The following is an 8,685-nucleotide window of genomic DNA, read 5'->3' on the forward strand; positions in this document are numbered from 1 at the left end:
CATTTCAACGGACCAACACAAAACACACTGCCTGACAAAAACAATGAAGTACCGAGAAGTGAAGAATAAAATGGTTCAAATGGCTCTAAGTACTATGGGACTTAACATCTGAGGTCATCAGTCCCCTAGACTTAGAACTACTTAAACCTAACTAACCTAAGGACATCACACACATCCATGCCCGAGGCAGGATTCGAACCTGCGACCGTAGCAGCCGTGTGGTTCCAGACTGAAGCGCCTAGAACCGCTCGGCCACCGCAGCCGGCAGTGAAGGAGAAAACGAAGTGAAAATTGGCGGGCTGGCAGAGTACGTTATGTTATTTCAGTGATTGCAAGACAGTCAAATTTACAAAGAACTTGGCAGTATGTGTCTACTTATCAACATGACGTTCCAGCCCCGGAGTCCTGGACATATGCACTGATTCGGTTCAAAAGGTATAAAGCTATTGGACAGCCTCCTGTGGCAAACTTGTTCACAACTGTTGTAATTGGTCCTTGATGTTGTGGGTACTGGCTGTATTGGTGCACAATACAGCGATTCTCCCCATCGGTGGTTGACTGGTCCCTTGAGCTTGCTCCTCCTTCTCCACTAGCGACCATAATAGTCAGTAGCAATCACTGAATAACAAACAACATTGCGAGACGTTCCCGCTACGGTTCATCAACGTACAAATTCACCTTTACTCCCGAAGGGGTGGCCTTTTGGGAGCCACCAGTGTCTATAACTTCGACGCCCCCGCAGCGTCGTTTGATGACGTTTCCGGACACGGGTTCCTTTTCACGATTTGTTCCTCGAGACACCCCCTACACGTCCTGTAGTTGACAGATTGGACATCTAACTGGTCATAGGAGAATCACAGCATCACTCAGACAGTTCATATAGGTATGTGAGATGTGTGGACGAACATGGTGTTGAAAGATTTCAACACGATACTGACGCATGAGAGGTAACACATAAGGACACAATATGTCCATGAGGTACCGTCGTGTCGTCAGAGTTCCCTTAATCACTAGCAGCCGTGTTCTGACTGAACTCACACCCGATGGTTCCTCACATCATGTTGCCATAAGCAACACCGCTGTGACTCTCCAAAACATTGTTAGAATGGGATCTCTCTACTGGCCTTCACCATACGGGCCGACGATAGTCGTCCGGAAAGTGTACAACCACAAGGCATCACCGGGCACAATGCGTCGCCATTCATCAGCAGTTCATGCTTCCCGGTCTCTCCACCACATCAGACGCAATCGTTTGTGTTTTAGGGTTAACGGCAGCTTACGCATGAGACAATGGTTCTCTAATCCGGCTGCTACCAGTCTCCGACTGACGATGCGGGATGGCACAGAATTTTACTGGGAATTCATTTCCTGTTCTCGGATGACAGAGGCAGATGTGAAGTGGTTATGATGTGCTTGGTGCACAATACAGCGATTCTCCCCATCGGTGGTCGACTGGGCCCTTGAGCTTTCTCCTCCTTCTTCACTGGCGATCATAATAGCCGCATTGACGTTCCCGATTCGGTCTCTCAGCGTACAAATTCAGCTTTGCTCCCGAAGGGGTGGCCTTGTGGCAGGCACCAGTGACTATAACTTTGACGCTCCGTAGCGTCGTTGGATGACATTTCCAGACGCGGTTCCTACTCTGGATTTGTTCCTCGAAGTATCTCGCAACATTTCTTAAGCACCCTGTGTACCCTACCGACCTGTTAACAACACTAAACAAGAACAGCACTAATGGAGTCTGTTGGACGATCTACGTGTCATAGAGCATTGCGGTTCTAATCATTCGTGTACCTGCCGATGGATATATCTGGTCATAAAGATAAACTAACATTCAAGCCTGTCTTTGAGTGAATCACATTTTTTGCCAGGCAGTTTAGACAGGAGAAACGACATCTGGGGTGTCGTCCCTAAGCACACACACCGAAATTACAATCGAAATCAGTTGTTGTTGCCACACACTTCTTTATTACAAATACATTGCTTATAATACATTCACAGTAACCATAATTACAACAAAAATCTTTTAAGATATCTTCCACATATCGTTTCCTTTCAACCACTTACATTAATTTAAACCATGTCCATGGACCCATAATCAATTCAATGTGACTGACAAATAAATCACACCCACTTCATCACTTACATGGAAATTCTTTTATCTATCTTTTCATCACATCAAAGTTCGAAATTCAACAGACAGTATTGTTTTAAGGCTTCTCTGGCCAACTTTTCATAATTAAAGAAAATATTCATAAAAGTATAATTCGTAAAATATGACTTAACTACCTCAGATAAAAGTTTTGAGTTCCACAAACACCAATATTTTTAAGGTTTACTCGTGCAAATTTTCATTAAATGAAACACTATTCATAAAATCGTTATTAAGATAAATATTGCGGACATAACCAACCCAGTGTTCAACAGACAGTAATTTTTAAGGCTTCCTTGGCCAACTTTTCATAATTCAAACTCAAAATTCATAAAAGCATGCTCGTAAAATATAATTAACATAACCACCCCAGTTAAAAGTTCTGAGTTCAACAAACACCAAAATTTTAAGGTTTAGTCGGCCAACTTTTCATTAGCTAATACAATGTTCATAAAATCCTGATTCATAAAATATGACTAATATGACTAACTCACATCAAAGTTCTGAGCTCAACAAGCCCCAAAATTTTTAAAGTTTACTCGGCTAACTTCAGATTAATTAGAACAATATTACTTGCATATACGAGGTTCGTATGATTTCAGTACCTGACTATAACGAGAAGATCTTCCCAAGAAAAACTTAACAGTGGCCGCTTCCACTCTACATGAGAATTAGTGATGAACGCGAGCACACCAAGAGATTTTAACCAATACAAGAAATCCACGGGGCAAGAAATGAAATAAAAAGGTACACAACTTTGCAACTTTGCACTGAGATTGCTTCGGAAACCGTAACACTCTACCGAAAGGATGGAATTACAGAGCAGTAACAACATAACCCGAGACGTGGGGGGAGAGGGGGGGGGGAGCAGGACCTTAAGTATCGCTCTGCCACCGTGGTAGTCCGATTTCAGTTTGCTCGCGGCAACACTGTCAATTATCTACAACATAAAATACATCAGCGGCAGACAATATTCTGAGGCATGAGATATACAATTCTAACTGCATAACTAGTTACCAATATCTTTCAATGATATACTCCACAAATGAACCCAACAGAATTAACATCCGTGACTTACTTGGGCAATCACGGCTCTTAAAATTTAGTTAGCCAATCCCTTAAAACCATCACTAAAATAATGGCATAAAAGTTAGAATAGCAAGAATAATCTCGGCGCACATTTAAAGGCCAGACTAAAATAATGACATAACAGGTAGAATGAGAAAAATATTTCAGTGCAGCTTGGAACTCCGAATACAGACTTACGCACTACTTAGTTACACTTCTAGCTACATGTTTAGCCATGCTTCGTGTCTGTTTGGTGGGCATCGTTACACTTCCTTAACTGCCGTCAAGGTATCAAATGACGACACCAAATTCAGTGATAACATACTGGAACAATTCCAAATGGTTTTTAGTACACTGGAATATTTAGTTAATATGAACACCACCCACCGAAGCAACTCAACGACTCCAATTCATTCGGCCTGTATAACTTGTAACCAGCTCGACGGCCTCGTTCTTCCAACCTCGAGGAAATCCCCATCACCATGGACAGAAGATTTGCTCTGTGACGGTTAAACTCGCAACAGCGGCTGGCCACGTTCCTTCGTCATGCCGCCTCTGCCTCTCGCCGTGCTGCATACACAGTCCCACGCCACTCCACCTCACGCCGCGGATACCCGAGCACCAACCACCAGCAGAGCGCGCGCACTGCTGTTAAAATCCCCCGCCGCGAAAAATGTGAAGAAGACAAATAGGCATCGAAGTCGACTCAACGATGAAAACACAGTCGATGGAAACTGGCGCCAGCAACGCACCAGCTCAACCTCCACCCCACAAAGATGAACACGAGGATCCAAGACAACAATGGAATATACTATGCTGTTCCCCGGTCCCCGAGCTTAAGCTGACTGAGGTGGACCCGATATTTACGACCAGATACGAGGTCCTTGACCTCAAAATTGACGCGGCTCATAATCTTCACGATCCGGCAAGGACTCCGGCAACGTGGCCTAATTTTCCCCTTAAGATCGAAATCCGAGTGATTGGCGACATCCCTCACAAACACCACACCCCCAATCCTGCCCTGAAAGGGACGCGCCCCCTTACTGTACCGAACTGCTTCACATTGGTGGGCAAGATCGATGTTACGCTTGACGCGTTGCCAATTCTCGCGCAAACTAGCCGGGATGACCTACAGCAGGAGAAGGTCATTAATGTCCGACAAATTAGAGAGAGGTGAGTTAGGAATGTAGGCAAACATCAATCGACTGGGTGCAGTGCCCGTAGACTTGTGCCTGGCAGAATTAAAGGCCTGATTTATCTACGGCGAGGTAGTGTCCCATCGAGTAGGTGTGCGGGAATGGTAAACACAGAGAGCGGCCATAAGATTGCGGTTGACTCGCTTCCGCGAAGGAAGCATTGGAGTAATAGGGAGTAGTCGTTATATGCTTAATACCGTTAGTAAAACAGAAACACACGAATGACAATTCTACGTGCAGATGAACATATCTATATGTAGTGGTACCGCGGAGAACAAATGTTTTCAGATTGCATTCGTCATCGACGTACGGGCCCAACATTTCGCAGAAAGATACGGGATACTTCTGTATACTCAACACAATCACCTCTGGTTTGCATAGCGTCTAACTTGTACACTAATTTCTTACGTGCTACCCCCAGTGTTATACCCTATCATCTAGGTCTCTGGGAGCTCATCTTTCAACGAGATAACGCCAGACAACATGTTTCTCATGCTATCTTGCCCTACTTCCAAACATAGGGTGTTCAGCTCTTTCCCTGGCCAGCGCGTTCTCCAAATCTCTTCCCCATTGGTTATGGGTTACCGAGAGACTGGCATACCATCACTCACTAGCCTCAACAATTGGTGAACGCTGGCAAGGCCTTGAAGCAGCATGGAATGACGTATCCATAACTGACATCCGGGCTCAGTTCGACTTGATGCCCATCCGGATTTGAGCTTTTATTACTACTACTGGTGGCAGCTTTGTCCACTAAATTTCACACCGTGTTTATCGCCAAATCACTTACAAATCTAATTCTTCCTGCCATACAGTATATGCACAATAAGTAAAAGTTCGTTATTTGTATCCTTTACGGTGTTGCGAATTTAACGGCCAGAAGTGTATATCGCTTGGCCCGTTAAAGAATAGTTAGAACTATTAGTTAACTTTAGTCATCATTTTCTTCTTACCTTCCCAAAAATTCTTCATCGTCTAGCCGTGGCTCTGTCGTCTTTCTATTGTCGATACATTTTTGAGATTCAGAATGCCAGTTGTTTGGATGTGAGCTTATGAAAGTCTATGTTCTGTCTGGATGTAATATGTGTAGCTTCCAGTAGATCAGCAGCGAATTCCATTATAGTCCTTTGGGTTTCTGCTAGAAATCGTAATTTGATCTCTCAGGTGTCATTTATAATGCGAAAATGTTTCGTTGTTAAATCATCCGTAAAATTTCAAACGACTATTCTGCGCAACGGTACTAAATCATTCAGTCAGGCCATACAGATACTGTCTTCGATTTTGGATCCGAATTTCATCCTCAGTATCTGTCGTTACACTTTCTCGATGGCACTGACATTGATGGTTAATGATGACGTCTCAGCTGGGTACAGTGCATCGGTGAGAGCAAAGCTCTGATAGTGGCGAAGTTTTGCTTCGGTGTAAGCGGATTTCTTGTTATAGATATTCCCAGATGATTGTGTAGGCCTTATCCGAGGTTTGTGCTTGTTGATATTTTTGTCCTTTGAGTCATCTAATTTAAAGCACCTCTTCTTAATTACAAAGGTGGTTTCGGAAGGTACCCTGCGCTTTATAGTGGCTTACATCAAAGAAATTTCTTAATGACTCTTAAGACGGGAAAACATGTTTGTCATCCTCCTCTGTGCCAAGGTCCCAATTTCACATCAAACTGTGCGCTGTATACATACAGTAAGGAAATCATTCTAAATCGTCACGACACCTTCTCACTCCTTAAAATAAATGGGGAAAGAAAATGCTATTCTGTCTGGATACGAGAGCGCCAAGGAATCCCTAACAGCGACGTGACAGATACAGAAGTGTCCATACTACCCATTGTGGCAGAATGTACTACCCCCAATATGTGGTGACATCGCTATTGAGTCAGTGGAAGGCTGACTGGCTGTCCAGTGCGAAGAAAGGAGGTCACTAAGTGCAGGATAACAAGTTGCGATCAGTGAAGCTTAGTACACGACAGTGGCATGATTGTTACTATATACTACGCAGGCGAGAGGAAGTGCTGTTAAAACTTGGCCTTAGTGGCCACTGGTTTCTGACGTGTGAATTACTTCTCTGACGAAAGGATCCTTTGGCGTGATTTGTTTGCTACGCACGACTTTAGCACGCAAGTTCCTAAAGGAGAGCACCTTGTCTGACAATATGAGGGCAGCCTTAGAATATATTCTCTACTCTGGAGCTTACATGTTTTTGTGTAATCTTGCAACTACTAGAAAATATCTTACGGATGAATGTGGAGTTGTTCTCAGCAGCATGGTATTAACCAGCTAAAACTTAAATTTCGGCTACGTTTATAATCTTTAATAACTGTTTCGTTTTACCAGAATATGTCTGTTTTACTGAACAATTGCTCGGCAATGCGAGCAGCGAAATGCATTTCAGGTACTAACTTTTTCATGAGAATGGGTACAGCCGCGATCCAGCCCGAAGTACTGCGCGTTGATAACTTCGCAGTATAACCATGGAAGTTATAATGGAAACATCTTCTCCGACTGGCGTAACAATTTAATGTTGTTGTTGAATTTATTTACTATGGGAAGAAGAAAGATGTGACAATGCCCATACAGAGAACAACGGAACGTGCTAGTAAAACCAAGATCTAAGTCATTCGATAGTGGAGGAACATGACATCCAGCGGAATGGTTTTAGAGTATCTGCCCTAAATAAAAAGCAATGAGCACGGAAAAATTATTTCATTGACAATACGGATGAATGTGTCATATGCAATAATGTCTGCAATATTACGAACAATACAAGGAAATTGCAAATTCAAAGCTTTTAAGGCCCCAAGGTGGACTTAATAATACACTACTGGCCATTAAAATTGCTACACCAAGAAGAAATGCAGATGATTCATTGGACAATTATATTATACTAGAAATGACATGTGATTACATTTTCACGCAATTTGGGTGCATAGATCCTGAGAAAGCAGTACCCAGAACAACCACCTCAAACCGTAATAACGGCCTTAATACGCCTGGGCATTGCGTCAAACAAAGCTTGGATGGCGTGTACAGGTACAGCTGTCCATGCAGCTTCAACACCATACCACAGTTCATCAAGAGTAGCGACTGGCGTATAGTGACGAGCCAGTTGCTCGGCCACCATTGACCAGCCGTTTTCAATTTTTGAGAGATCTGGAGAATGTGCTGGCCAGGGCAGCAGTCGAACATTTTCTGTATCCAGAGAGACCCGTACAGGACCTGCAACATGCGGTCGTGCATTATCCTGCTGAAATGTAGGATTTCGCAGGGATCGAATGAAGGGTAGTGCCACGGGTCGTAACACATCTGAAATGTAACGTCCACTGTTCAAAGTGCCGTCAATGCGAACTAGAGGTGACCGAGACGTGTAACCAATGGCACCCCGTACCATCACGCCGGGTGATACGCCAGTATGGCGATGACGAAGACACGCTTCCAATGTGCGTTCACCGTGATGTCGCCAAACACGGATGCGACCATCATGATGCTGTAAACAGAACACGGATTCATCCGAAAAAATGACTTTTTGCCATTCGTGCACCCAAGTTCGTCGTTGAGTACACCATCGCAGGCGCTCCTGTCTGTGATGCAGCGTCAAGGGTGACCGCACCCATGGTCTCCGAGCTGATAGTCCATGCTGCTGCACACGACGTCGAACTGTTCGTGCAGATGGTTGTTGTCATGCAAACGTCCTCATCTGTTGACCCAGGGATAGAGACGTGGCTGCAGAATCCGTTACAGCCATGCGTATAAGATGCCTGTTATCGCGACTGCTAGTGATACGAGGCCGTTGGGATCCAGCACGGCGTTTCGTATTAAACTCCTGAACCCACCGATTCCGTATTCTGTTAACAGTCATTGGATCTCGACCAACGCGAGCAGCAATGTCGCGATACGATAAAGCGCAATGGCGATAGGCTACAATTCGCCCCATATCAAAGTCGGAAACGTGATGGTACGCATTCCTCCTCCTTACACGAGGCATCATAACAACGTTTCACCAGGCAACGCCGGTCAAATGCTGTTTGTGTGTGAGAAATCGGTTGGAAACTTTCCTCGTGTCAGCACGTTGTAGGTGTCGCCACCGGCGCTAGCCTTGTGTGAATGCTCGGAAAAACTAATGATTTGCATACGGCGGCATCTTTTTCCTGTCGGTTAAATTTCGCGCGTGTAGCACGTCATCTTCGTGGTGTAGCAATTTTAATGGCCAGTAGTGTATCACTTTGTCGCACTCCGCTTTGTCTGCGTGACACGACGACACACTCTT

Source organism: Schistocerca cancellata, chromosome 9 (genome assembly GCF_023864275.1).
Source record: "Schistocerca cancellata isolate TAMUIC-IGC-003103 chromosome 9, iqSchCanc2.1, whole genome shotgun sequence".
NCBI lineage: Eukaryota > Metazoa > Arthropoda > Insecta > Orthoptera > Acrididae > Schistocerca > Schistocerca cancellata.